General features: G+C 39.4%; 1 long non-coding RNA gene across 1 annotated transcript; it reads right to left on the bottom strand.

Moving 5' to 3' along the window:
* Positions 1-7,982: 7,982 nt before the first annotated feature.
* LOC133214067 (uncharacterized) lies at positions 7,983-11,620 on the bottom strand. Its single transcript, XR_009725973.1, has 3 exons — positions 11,489-11,620; positions 9,950-10,137; positions 7,983-8,187 (listed from the first exon to the last, which is right to left on the bottom strand). It is a non-coding gene; the product is annotated as an uncharacterized LOC133214067 (long non-coding RNA).
* Positions 11,621-14,768: the final 3,148 nt, after the last annotated feature.

Here is a 14,768-nt window from a genome sequence, read left to right as displayed (position 1 = left end):
GTGTGTTCTCATTGCTGTTTCTACCACCAGTCTAAAATACAGCATCCTACAGGCTGCTAGGAAGCAAACTAACCCTGTCCTAGCCAGGCCCAGTACACTCATGCATTTAAACTTTCACAGAGCTAGCTTTGTCTGAGAACAGAACTAAAGAAATGAAGATTAAAACCAGGGTTACTTTGCTGTATCTCACAGCACACCCCTTGTGAATCAGAAATAAGAGAGCTTGATTTAAAAAAAAAATAAAGCAGTTGACGTCATCTACCTGGATTTGTGTAAAGCGCTCGACACTGTTCCACATGATATTCTTGTCTCTAAATTTGAGAGACATCAATTTGATGGATGGACCACTCGGTGGATAGAGAACCGGCTGGATGGCCGCACACAAAGTGTTGTGGTCAATGGCTCAATGTCCAGCTGGAGGTCAGTAACGAGTGGTGTCCCTCAGGGATCAGTGTTGGGACCGGTCTTGTTTAACATCTTTGTCACTGACATGGACAGTGGGATTGAGTGCGCCCTCAGCAAGTTTGCCGATGACACCAAGCTGTGTGGTTCGGTTGATACGCTGGAGGGAAGGAATGCCATCCAGAGGGACCTTGACATGCTTGTGAGGTGGGCTGATGCCAACCTCATGAAGTTTAACCATGCCAAGTGCAAGGTCCTACATCTGGGTCGGAGCAATCCCAGACACAGCTACAGGTTGGGCAGAGAAGAGATTCAGAGCAGACCTGCAGAGAAGGACTTGGGGGTGCTGGTCGATGAGAAAATGAACATGAGCCAGCAGTGTGCACTTGCAGCCCAGAAAGCCAACCGTATCCTGGGCTGCATCAAAAGGAGTGTGGCCAGAAGGTCGAAGGAGGTGATCCTGCCCCTTTATTCTGCTCTCGTGAGACCTCACCTGGAGTACTGTGTACAATTCTGGTGTCCTCAACATAAGAAGGACATGGAAGTGTTGGAACAAGTCCAGAGGGGGGCCACGAGGATGATCAGGGGACTGGACCACCTCCCATATGAAGATCAGCTAAGAAAGTTGGGGCTGTTCAGCCTGGAGAAGAGAAGGCTGCATGGAGACCTCATAGCAGCCTTCTAGTATCTGAAGGGGGCATATAGGGATGCTGGGGATGGACTCTTCATTAGGGACTGTAGTGATAGGACAAGGGGTAATGGGTTAAAACTTAAACAGGGGAAGTTTAGATTGGATGTAAGGAGGAAATTCTTTCCTGTTAGGGTGGTGAGGCACTGGAATAGGTTGCCCAAGGAGGTTGTGAATGCTCCATCCCTGGCAGTGTTCAAGGCCAGGTTGGACGAGGCCTTGGGTGGTATGGGTTAGGGCGAGGTGTCCCTGCCCATGGCAGGGGGGTTGGAACTTGATGATCTTAAAGTCCTTTCCAACCCTAACTATTCTATGATTCTATGATAATGTGAATACTTATCTCTTGCATTTAATAAAGTTAGTGAAGTCAAATATCTTATTCATGTTTGTCTTATGCACCAATAACCTTGAAGTCAGGTTCCAGATTTTCTCCTGCTATACTTCTGCTTGCCTTATTTCTCAGCTGTACTCCTTACTGAGCTTTGAAAATTAAATATTTTTGTAAAATTAAAAATACAGCTTTGTGCTTTTTTGCTAGAATAGCAAAATTACTATTTTTAGCACAAAATTCTCTTGTGATCATGTCTGAATTTAGACCACTGGTGCTCCAGAGTGTTTTTCAACTTCTAGCTATAATTGGTTGAAGTTCTCATTTCCTACAGGTGCTTTGCATTCCTTAGTATTTCATGACATTTAGAGAAAAGTTGAATAGCTTTAATTCATTAATTTCATTAATTAACTCATTGTGAGACTTCAGTGACTTAAAGCAAATCAGTCTCCAAGGGCTTGGGCATTAAGATGAGTCAATGTAATTTACTACTTTTACAAAATAGTTTTTCTTGAACAAGCGATTTCCTACAGTGAAAAGGCAGGAAAAAGAGGCAACTCTGAGCCATTTAGGAATTAGGATTTAAGGATAAATTAGGTTAAATGCCTTATTATCGCTAAACTAAAGCTGTATTAGAAACATGTGAACAAAAGCATCATGTCAAGGTTGCCTAGAAAAGCTCAATTCTAGTATTTCTTACAATAAGTACTTGATTTTGTAGCTTCAGTGTTCTTTCTGAGGAGGATTTTTTCTGCATAGCAAAAACTGCGCTGTTGTCAGCATTACCATAGCCCCTAAAGTTATGCAGTTCTGTTTGGGCTTCAGGCAGCAGAGAAGGTTCTGCTAAATAATAGATTCTTAACAATAAGATGTTAGGACAGTTTCCTCACAGAGGAAGGAAATGTCAAATAGCAGTATGTTTGCATATAATTATGTTACTCTCTTTCAGAACATCCTTATGCATGCAGTGTTAGGCACAGTTAATCAAATAAATCTGCATAGCTAATTCCCTCTGTACTTTGAGGTCTGCTTTACTGTGTTAGCCCTAGAGGCAAGAGAAGAAGAGCAGAGGCTGGAATGTACCTTCACCTGTGTGCATACACAGCACTACCAGCAGGTACTCTGGTTTGTAGCTAGCTCAGCATTATTCTTCCCAGTGAAATTTCTTTGCAATTGGCTGGTGGAAAGGAAACAAGGCTTACAGCCAGAAAAAAACAATCACATGACTTTGTTCTGCAGCACATGATGCTTGTGAATTTACAGGTGGTTGAAAGTCCTGAGGACTTCTTTTAGTTCTGTGTGGTCTGGCTGTATGGTCCTTAAATATAATCAACCAGGACATTTTGTTGGGTTTTAATAAGCAAATCATGATTGAATATTTAAGCTCTTTTCCACAACAGGATGTCATAAGCGAAAGGCAGAGAAGGGTCTGTTCCAAGACTGAGTGGCTGCTGGTGACAGCACATCACTAGTGGCAAGGAGCACTGCAGTCTTGCTTCCCCTTCCTTTCCCACGGCCCACTGCCAAGCCAGTGTAGTAGAGATGCCCACCCAAGACCCTCCTCTCTAGACTCCCGGGTTCTCTGCTGCCAGCATCCATGTAGCAGAGCACAGGTTCCAGTAAACGGTACAGTTGTTCTGCTAGGATGCTTTATGATAAGGATAGGCCCAAAGCTCTGCATGTGAGCACCCCAAATAACTTCAACTCTTTAATAACATGAGTAAAACCCCAGAGCTGAAGAAAAACCCAACTCTAAACATAAGTCACATTTCTGAAATGGCCTAGCATGGAAAAGCATATCAATTTGTTTGAAAAAAATTACTTAGATCATCTCAGGGACTGCATTCACTGCATGGCCCCATGGTTAGCCCTCATCTCATGATGATGGATGTGAAATGGATGTAGCGTGAAAATAGCAGCAGGGAAGAGAGACGGCTGGGCACTTACTTCTGGTTCTCTATCATATATTCCAACGTTATGGTCCTGTTCCCAAATGCCTCATTTAATCCTAGTGTTTATGGGGAGGGAGGAGAGGGAGACAGGACGGTGGTATACATATGAGTCAATAAATAGAAGTACTGACGCCCAAAATTGAAAGCTAGAGGCATTTTATGTCCAAAGACAAATCCGTAGCCCTTGCTGTAGTTGAACAGAGTACTGGATGTGTAGGCAACTTGCCCAAAGGCTGTCTACGGTGGATCAGGCCACTCTGAGTGAGACTTCTCTGTAAACCTTACCAATTAAGTAACTGAAATTAATAATTTTATTTCTCGGTGGCAGTGATTACGGAACACTTTACCCCCCACCTGGTTGGACAGAGCTTTGAGCAATCTGGCTATGATAGGGGGATTAGAACTAGACGATCCTTCAGGTCTCCTCCAACCCAAACCGTTCTATGATATGAAGAGCGAAGAGCCAGAGCTCTGCTTTCCGCGCCGTTAGCACGGGGACAGCACGGGTGACAGCGTCAGTTCCCGGGGTGAAACCCATGCCGTTCCGGGACGTCCTTGCCCGTACCGGAGGCGGGGGCAGAGACACCTCACACACATTGTTCCCCACCAACCCTCTCCATGGTCCGCTTCCCAGGTCTGCGGCTGCCCCCTGGTGGCTTAGCGCGGCACCGCCTAGCCGGCCCAGCAGCACATCACACACACACATACACACACACACGCTTATTTTTTGAATAAGAGGGAGTGAAATGGAAAGAAGGAACAGAACCTAATCCAGAAGGATCAAAGAAATGAGTTCCGTGTGACCTAAGAATAGATGTACATACGTGAGCGTGACTGCGGTCAGGCCAGCACTTGGCTCTGTAACAGGGAAAGGGAAAGCTCACGCCAAGGATGCACAGGGGGTCTCCTAATCCTTTGTGATGACCTCAGTGATGATCAAAGCCGGGGTCTTAAGTCAGCACTAGAGAAATAAGGGATTAGGAGTCAAAGCCAGGAATGCCCAGGAGTTAGTAGTCATCCTCAGTATTACTTACAGAGCAACCTCCAAATTTCACAAGTTTTATCACACAAAAAATTGCCTCAGAAACTTCAGCCCACTTCTCAATCAAATGAAAAAGTGAGGATTTTTTTTTTCATAGATTACTTGTATGAAAGTTACTTATATTTTTTAAGGACTATCTGAGGACTTTCTGATATTTTGCTTGTTCTGCTTCCAGCTCGAGTCCTCAGTACAAGAAAGGCATAGACCTGTTGGAGAGGGTTCAGAGAAGGGCCACAGAAATGCTCAGCAGCCTGGAGCCCCTCTTCTGTGAGGAAAAGCTGATGGAGTTGGGCTTGTTCAGCCTGCAGAAGAGAAGGCTCTGGGGAGATCTTTTGCAAACAGGAGTCTTCATCTTTATTTGGTCTCCTTTAGAGCTGACATAAATGCAAACAACAGAATTAATGCTGGCTGTGGTAAGGGCTGGGTCCTTTAGCTGAAGATCTGAACAAAGCTATGAAAACTTCCACAGGACAAAAGAAATTAAAAAGATAGGAATGAAGACAAGAACCTTGTTCAAAGAGATTGCATGACTCACTTAAGATCAGAAAGTGAATGTCAAAAGACAGGAAAGCAAACCTTACAAAGAAATGACTGAGGGGCTGCGTGAAAAACAGCAAAGGAAGACTGTGATATTTCACTACAGTCAGGGGACTGGGTTTATGAGAGGCCGTGTGCTCGTGCAAGTCCATGTTATCATCAGCATTAAAGTACTCGCTGCATAAAAAGCAAAGCTTGTACTCTCAAGCTTGAATCAGTTTCTTCCATAGCCACTAGCTGACGCTGCAAGTAAAGCTCTCCTCCTAGCAAGCAGGCAAAACGAATTGCAGCCTGGCAGAGATGAAGATAATTTAATTTTCTGTTTTTTTTCTCCCAGCTATTTTTTCTTCTCCTTTGAAGAGTTTATGATCTAGCGATGAGCACTGCTCCCGAATCCTGGGCTTTTCTATATTGTTACCCATCCTAAGGGAATGCTGTTCTCACCTTCTGTAGCACGGTGGTTAAATAGGGCTTGTATGGATTTTCTACTTGAGCATATTTTCCCAGAGACTCCACCACTTAATATTATGCTTGAAGAGTCAAAAAGTATTTTCCAAAATTCTTAAACAAACCTACTTTCATCCATGAAAACAGAGATCAATAATTTCCATCTCTGAACTACTGAGAAAAACAGTCAAATCTGCTATGATTTTTAGGATGATGTCTTTTTTTTCACTGTTAAGTAATACCTCCTTTGTTACAAGAACTTAATGATTTGATGCATTTGCCTCACCTTTCCAACTGTAGGATAGATCTTTTAAATTCCACCTTTCTTTCTAATGCAGACCTGCAAAAAAATCAACTTTCCACATAAACTATGTCAGATAGGTTTAACTGTCCCTTGATTGTATTATTTGTCTTGTGTGTTTCCTCACTCTGTTAGGTCTGCTGGGGTGTTAACAGAAGAGTTGTGTCTATTGACATCAGAAAGAAAAGCTATCTCTGTGGAAAAAAATTCCCTGGATTTTTAAAGAGTTATACAAACCTGCCAATTCTTTCCCTGGGAGATCTCATCTTCCTGTTACTGAGAGGTGAGAAATACAGAAGCATTTGCCACCTGGAACACATATGCAATATTGAAATAATGAGCACATAATCGTATTTGCATTTGGACACCAACTCCTTCGTTTGCAGCTCTGCCTGTCAGCAAGAGGAACCTCAGCCTATAAAGATTAACTTTTTCATGCTGTGAATGATTGCACAATTGTACGTCAGGCAATTCACAGTGCAGAATAGCAAGGGTAAGTGCAAATATTTTTTCACCACAGCCTAGATATCATACAACATTACACTTCTACTGCTGAATATTTTTTCCTACATCTATCAGTTTCTAAAATGTTAATACAATTTCAATTATTTGGAAAATGTAAAATCTCTGATATGGACAAAAATATATTAAAATCCTTCTTTTCAGTTCCTTACAGTATCTCAATTATAAATGCATATTAGCTCATGCCCATCTTTTCTAATCTTCTCTACATTAACTTTCAGGTTCCACAGCTCCAACAGAAATGACAGTTTGTGCACTGAAGCAGTTAATAATTTTTTCTCTATATCATTATTGTGATATGTGACTCCAGAAATCCAACTACAATATTGCCATAAGAGTGGCATTAACCCTATGATATTGATATAACCATGGTGCATGTATTATTTCTACAAATATGAATCTAGAATTTCGGGTTAATCAAACCAAGTGATGTGCAAGGAGGTCGGAACTAGATGATCTTAAGGTCCTTTCCAACCCAAACCATTCTATGATACGATTCTATGTGTATACAAGTGTTCTCAAAATCACCTCAGTTATGGTCCCACAATACTAGATTGCTTTATCTGAAGTCAAAATACAGTTAAACCAAGGCTATTACAAATGATATGATTTAGTGTTGGTGAGATTTGGAGAAACAACAGTGGAGCATAGATGGCTGAGCGGCAGTAACTTAAGCAGAAAGGGAGGGACAGAGGGAAGGGAGAAGGAAGTAAAGGAGACAACTGGGGAATGCAAAAACCTAAACAAGCCCTTTGGGGAAATAAGAAAGGTTTTCAGATTTTGAAGTAAACTGGCATTTAGGAAATCCTGCATTCACTTCTTAAGTTCACAAGACTGTGAAATTTGTTTAATGCTTTCTCAGACATTTGCTCTAGCTTTCAGTTAATTCTGGTTTCAAACTAACAGTATAAGGGAAACAGGAGCACAGCTGCCAGGGTGACTATCCCAAGGTGGCTAGGAAGAGCCATGTACAATTCCGGCAGCTTGTTTCACATAAACACCATAGCCACTTCATTCCTCATGTTTCACATGTACAAGCTGTGGCAATGGCAAAGGTGTATTTCCTTAGCTCCAGGTTGGTTCCTTTTTAACAGGAAAATGAGAAAAATCACCAATCTTAGATTTGTTTATTTTTCTCCATACCTAGCTCATTTAAAAAATGTTTGCTTTCAGGTTGCCAGTACTTTTCTTCATACATGTTTGATGTTCATAACACACACTATTAAAGGACAACAAACACTGTAGGGTAATACTAGAAGTATTTAATGAAGAAGTTAAATTGCATCCCGAGTTAGAAAAAGACACAATCTGAAAAAAATGATTCCGTTCAAAGTTTGATCAATAGAGGAAAAGATGATGAAATTGTTATTAAAACCTGAACTATTCTTTTTGGTCTTTGATACCGAAAGCATTCCAGTTAAAACAAGGATATTTTCAAAACACCATAGAACCTGTCACATCTCCGTTCTTCACAAAGCTCAAGTGAAATAGAAGTGAAAGTGTCAATTACTTTTAGTAGAGTATTTGATCTCTGTGGGATCCTTTGACTTGATTCTCAGTAAAGGATCTCATTATTTACGTAAAAAAAATGCACCTGTTTAACTTTTTATGTAGGAACAGCAATTATCTGCTCAACAACAAATTTTCTTCTCAAGAAGATACAACCTCATTCTTCTCCATCATTAGATTCTACCCTTGATTTCTGCTGTCTGCATTATTTTTCATACTAATCTGAATAGTTACAGTTATTTAAGAGCCCAAACCCAACTGTAAGAATCTACTAGCTGCTTACTGCATTGCTAATGTGTTTCTGGGATGTGGCAGGTTCTTAAATATTTAATATAACTTACTTTTCCCTTTAACCATTCCATTCTATGCAAAGGACCTGATGAAATATGAATTATGCCTGTGTAATGTTTTGCATACTGTAGTGGCTGCCTCATTTCAGTCATATTACATACACAGCTTCTATGCAAAAAATAGGAGAAAATGCTTAGTTAGGTGTTATTCTTTCTATTCCTAATTGAGGTTCTCAGGTTTCCACAATCACTACAAATTCCCTGCTAAGCAGAAAGATCAAGAACTGGAATGGGTTTTAGAAAGCAAACTCATCATGACAGTCTCTGGCAGTGAACCAGAACATGACCAATTTAAACCCATGAAAATTCAACACCAGCCTTTAGTTCATCCTTTACAACCATTTTAAAGACAAAAATCTTGCAAAGGACTCCTTTTCCAAAGCAATTTCTGATGCACCATCATATACAATATAACCAACTGCTCACAGGTGCACCAGTTTCATTTGCTTATGTGAGTGGCAGTCCTAGTTTCAGGTGGGTGCACAGGAAGAATTAATTATAGAAGTCACATCTGGAAAAAGCACTCAAGGCACCTCAGCAACACTTTTTGGTGGCTGTGTTCAGAAGCAGGAGCAGGGTTGTGAAGGGTGCTGCTATCATTCTGAGGGACCTTCAGCTGCAGTATGACAGCTGTAGACCAGCTGAACCTCAGACCAAATACACATGTTGAACAGTTATATGTGTTGGCTGTATCTGTCTGAATAAGTCCATTCATCGCGTGTATTAAATGGCTCATCTCCTTCCTCCTTGGTCTTCTCAGTGATGCACTGTGTCTGACCACCACAGCAGGACTACCTACACAATGGTGGATTATGTCTGACTCTTAACACCTTCAAACAGCAGCCAAGATACACATGTTTTTGAGAGGACTGAAATACTTTTGATTCCTTCAGATACTAACGTTGGAGGGCTTTTTGTGAATTGGGAATATCAAACCATGTATTTTTCATTTATGGCAATGAATGTGGGAGCAATTCTTCCGAATGACAGAGATGTATCTTGCAGGGTATGTGTGATACATAAGGTTTTTAATGTGAGAATCTACATATATAGCAAGGCCTATCCCTGCCTAGATAATACATTACATCTTACAAGTATGATATTTTTTGTAGTGTTTCTGTTAATACAACAACACAAACTTTCCTTTAAAATCAAAATTTTCTAATTATTTCCATGGTTATAGAGAAGAACTTGCTGATAGAAATTTAGAAAGCTCAGAACTATGACCTTAAATCGAAACATTTTGTACTCTGTTCTATTTATGAGGAGGCCTTTTACACTTTCAATCGTTTGACTTGGCAATATGAAATAATTTCTACTAGTTATTTTCCTTTCCTATTTGGGTGTGAACAGTTGAATTTGAGGTGCTATCACAGTTTGTATTTATGAACCGATACCTTCTTGCTGGGGAGTATCTTCATAGCTTGGAAGACATATTGTTTTCTTGGATTTATGCCAGAGAGAGATTTATATTTGGAATAAGTAGTAACACTTCTATCAGAATATTAGTATATTTGCCCCCTCACTAGAAGAGCCCACACAATCCCATTCCTTTTCACCAAAGGTCTGTTTTCTGTTTACAGCAAAATTGTTAAATAACAGAGGGGAAAAAAAAAAAAAAAGAAATCCTCAAGAAAAAACCAACACATAATGTATTTTCTCTGGCAAAAGAATTCTTCATGTGTTGAAGTTTTCACAGCCTTCCTTCTTTCTCTTTCTAAATGTCCATGAAACATGCCATAAACCATTAAATCTTTCCTCACCATTTTCATGCCACCCAATTTTTAAATCCTCCCAATATCTTTTAATCTTATAGATTGGAAGTGCTGTTTAATGTCTCCAGACTGGATAACATGCAAACTTCACAATACCTTGGTGAAGACAAACAGCTTTTTTACCCTTGACAATGTTTATTTGACCTATAAACAGAAGTGGGATCAGTGAACTCACCAGTTGACTCCTTGGACCAGACTTCATAAGGTTCCTTTCAGAAATATGAAAACAATAGGAAACTTGCAGTAATAAATATTCCCAAGGCTATCATAAAGCAAACAGCTTGCTGTAGTTAAACAAGGAGAAAAATGGTTAACTGTGTCATTACATGAATGATGGCTTATAGTGAAACAATTTATTATTTTCTTTAAATACAAACTGCTAACCTCTCACTGTCTATAAAATGTCTCATGAGACATCTTGTCTTACTTATGTGAATATTTTATGGTCGAAAACATGAAAAATAAATTTATCAGCTTCTATCACGTTCCAGCTACAGGACTGTAGACAGCGATGTTTCATTAACAGACAGCAAAGTAAAAGACTTGAAGAGAGGTGCAAATTTATCTGATCTGCATCTGAGATATGAGTAAAAATGAAGAATAAAAGGAAATGTAGAAGTCCACTACAAAATTGGTTGTGACTCCTATTTTATACTGCTCTGGATCATTACTGACATTTGTATTTAATGTTTACCCTAAGTTTCATGTTAGCATTAAATACCTCAGCTTACCTCTGGAAAAGTAAGAATGAGGAGCTTGATTTTTTTCAGTAGGAAAATGTAATCACCAATGAGAGGGCAGCAGCAATACCTCCATGCATTTTTTTTTAAGAGTAAAGCACAAGGAAGTTAATGAGAAAAGGCTGGTTTACACTACGACTTCCACAGAAAACATGTCCTTTTTTTAATCAATCATAAGGAGAAATACTTCACAGGGCCTTGAAAACCAGATTTCCTTGATCTTGCAACACCCTAGATCTAGGTATACAGGTTAGCTTCTATTTCCCAAAACCTGCTACATGCTACACTTTGCATCCACATTAAATAACCTATTAGCATCCTGATATGCTTGCTTATGGCCTGAATAAACTTCTTGCAGGTAGCACACTTCCAGTGCCTTCCTCTTCACTGCATCTTCACTGTGAAGGCATCTAGGCTCCTTTTGATTCCCAATGTGTGTTGTGGGTGAGGGCTTTCAGTCATGCAGGAACAAGTAGCAGAAGAGCAGAAAGCCCCATAGCAGTTGCACCTGTCTCCTATTAGCAAGGAAAAGAGTGCTTCAAGACAAGTGTAAGCATTTTGTTTTCTAATATGATAGTATCTCCCAGTTAGCCCCATCTAACTGCAGGGAGAAGATACGTACTTTTGACCTGATCAAGTTATATTCTGGACAGATTTCAGAAGTGTTGCATTCAAAAATCTCTTCCAAGAGCTGTCCTAAACATTATTTATTATAATACAAATAATCTAATATGAATTTCATTACATAGATGGAATATCGTGTGTCTCTCATTAAGCATCAACTCATGAGACACAAAAGCCCAAATCAATCAAGGAATATAAAAAATAAAAAAAAAGAAGGAACAACAACAAAAAGATGAAGACTTCAGTAGGCATTCAAATAATTTCACAGTACCTGCCTTTCTTATTGGATCTTAGCAAATACAAATTTCTTTTCTCTCATAGCTGATATTTCAACTGAGTAAAATGGTACTTCTGCCTGTATTGCCTTATGCCGTTTTCTCAGTTGCTTCTGGGTTGTTTTCTGTGAGGAAAATAGAGAAAATATAACAAGCAGTGCAGTGCTTGGGTGCCATTTGGAGTGTGCAGTATTTCATTCCTGATATTAAAACAAGTTCAAAGGCCAGAATAAAGCTGAGAGTATTTCCTTTTTCTGATCAAAATAGTTTCTATTTTTATGGAAGCAAATACCTTCTCTGTTTTCATTTTTAGCAATTCTATCTATGTTGTTTTCTCCATGTATTTCTTTTTCAAATTTCTTTTTTTTTTTTCTCAGAAATGCTGTTGTGATTACTTTCCATATTCTAGGTATTAATACTGAAAATAATTTGTGCCTCCTCATCCTAAATTTATGCCAAGCTAAATTAAATAGGAACATACACAGAGGAAAAAAAAGCAAACTAAGTTTTTATCAGTGCACAGACTGTATTTGGCAGACTATATTTATGGGGCTCTGAAATCAGAAAGAAGAAAATATTCAAAAGATCTCAATTGGAAAAGTTCTGTTTATGTCTCTTGCTGCCCTGTGGGATTTATTTTTTGCAGAGAGTTTTCTTCTTGCCTTCATTTTAAATTAAGGCACATCTAACATGCATTGATGTAAAAGGGAGATGGCTATTCCTTGGTTCTTCTGAGGTGGCTGGAGATCCGTTCTATGTGCCTAATGGTAGAGACATGTCATTTTCTGTTGTCCTTAGTTCCATTTAATTTAAAATTAACCTGTCTTGTAAATTGGTTTGGGATAAAATCTTCATCTGGCTAAAGTCATTGGAAGTTTTTGTGTTGGCCACAATGGCATCCTGAGATGTCAGGACACAGCAGATCACATGCTGAAAGTTTCTTATTCATTACAATTAAAGAAATTATGCTGCAGCACATATGAAGGCTCTCAGTACTTTCTTGGACTGCCTGCCACCTTCCTGTGCCATTTGTATCCTTCTAACTTACTCCTTCCTCCTACATTCTGCTCCTTTTCAGGGATATTTTGAAGCATGCTGTCAGCATACTACCACATTTGCAGTGGCAACTGCATATCAATGATTTTTAGGACAGATTTCATTCTAACTCAATATAAAAATAACATGCAACTAAACATTGTGAGCCTGTGAAATGTATCTGGGCTTCACAGCATGGCTGCTTCACCATCTACTTGGAGCTATGCTTCCTCTAACCTGTAAACAGGCAGCATCTTGTATATTGTAGCATCAGAAAGAGCACAAGAAATACATTCACATTTTTTTCAGGGCTACAAATTCCCAACAGTAGTCAGTAAGGTGAGTGTTTCATCCACACTGTGCTCTTAGTCATACACACTATATATTATCCTAAGATGAGATGTGTTCCAGAAGAGTGTAAGTAGATGAAGCTTTTGTGATACTTCTGCACTTCTGCAGGAAGTCAGGAAGCTTTTCAAATCCAAACTTTATTTTCCCAAGGTTAGCAATGTGCATGTGTTTATGTACGTGTATTTCCCTCATATATGTTATCTTCAAACATGACAGGAGCAAAACATTACCGTGCCTCATTCCCTGCTTTGTGTCTGACTAAAGAAAGAATGTCCCCATGCTGTGGGAAATGAAGCATGGCTATTTATTGTCATTTTCACGGAGCTTGGAGGTCTAAGTTGCACATTTTCTCCAGAAGATGGAAAGGAGACCAATAGATTGTATCTGTCTAAGGAACTTCCACTTCTGTGTGCTCATAGTTGGAAAGTTTAGCTGCAGATCCTTAGGAGAACTGGCCCAGACTATTCCCAGCCTGATTAGTAGATCATATCTACTCCTCTTTGACTCATTAATAATGATCAAATGAAGGTAAGCCTGACTTTTGCAGTGAGGAGAAGTCAAACCATGTGATGAAAGCAATCACAGGAGGGTTGGAGTAAGGATGTGGAAGACTTAATTAGACCTGGGTTTCCTGGTGGAAGATCTGCAAGTATATGTCATCTCATGTCTTGAGCTGTGGTCTAGAATATGCACAAGCAGGCTGGGATGGACAGGTGATGTCCTGGGACAGTATCTGTTCTTGCGGGATGTATTTGCAGTGATGCAGCTTCCACCAGAGTCTCTCCTGAATGACATATTCATTCTGGTGCCAGGGTTTAGTCTTCCAGAGTGAAACTAGAACTGAGATTTCGTAGTCATTACTAATAGCAAGAATGTTAACATTAGCTACCTAAACACAGAATAATAGCAAGGAAGAATGTAATCTTCCTATATGTCTTCCCTTTAAAATTTCAATAGGACATGGTATTCTGCCTTTTCATTAGATGTGAGGAAAGCATGCCATACCCCACTCAAGAAATGGCTGTATTTAGCTCTACTGTATGTGTAAAGATTTTTATCAGTTCCTTATGAATTTCATTAAGATGCTGAGGCATCTTATTGTTTACTGTTTGTGAAAGCCTGTTGAAATCCTGGAAAGGCAATACAGAGCAGTGTTAATTTGCCACATTTGAAATGATTTTGCTAAACTTAGAGAAAACTGCATCAGTTTTGTTTTATCTTTTGTCAGTTGCCTGTTTTCTTTAGTATTTATTCTTTCTACATTTCAGAAGAGTACTGTGATTGAATTTTATGTATAAACTCACGATTTCTTTGGAAATGACAATTATTTTTTTTTATTTTTTAGAGCAGGAGAAAGTATCTAGAATCTTTTTGGTTTTAATTTTTAGTTTGTTTTCTAGCAGCTCTTATAAGAAGAGCTACATTAACAAATCATTTGGCTACTCTGCTTGTGCTATGTCACATCACTTGTACAACTCTGACAAATCTCCGACCACTAACATACATACAGTTCCTCTAGTATAATTTCTTCTTATCTGTACTCCTAGATAATTTTGTTCATATGAAGCACATTATTTAAATTGTAAACAGTGATATACCTGAAGCAACAAATGGCTTTGCACTTATTAAAACTGGGAAAAAATTCTAGCAGAAAGGGTGGGTTCATGGATTCCAGTGAAGGCTACTAATTGTTTTCTCAGACTGCTGGTGCCACCTTCTTCCTATTCTTTCCTTGCCCCCTATAAAATCATTGTGGATAGAAGTGGCAAAAGCTGCTGGAGACCCTGGGGAGATGCTGAGGAGGTGGCCTCTTCTGAATGCTGCATTGCTGTGAGCAGACTTCCCCCAGAGACAGAGGCTGGTCAATGTGAAGGTGTCTCCATTATCTAC

Source organism: Neopsephotus bourkii, unplaced genomic scaffold (genome assembly GCF_033783945.1).
Source record: "Neopsephotus bourkii isolate Nb327-2 ecotype Australia unplaced genomic scaffold, CSIRO-AGI_Nbou_v1 NB_107, whole genome shotgun sequence".
Taxonomy (NCBI): domain Eukaryota; kingdom Metazoa; phylum Chordata; class Aves; order Psittaciformes; family Psittacidae; genus Neopsephotus; species Neopsephotus bourkii.
Note: the sequence above shows the minus strand (reverse complement) of the source record. Positions and strands in the feature narration are given on the sequence as shown.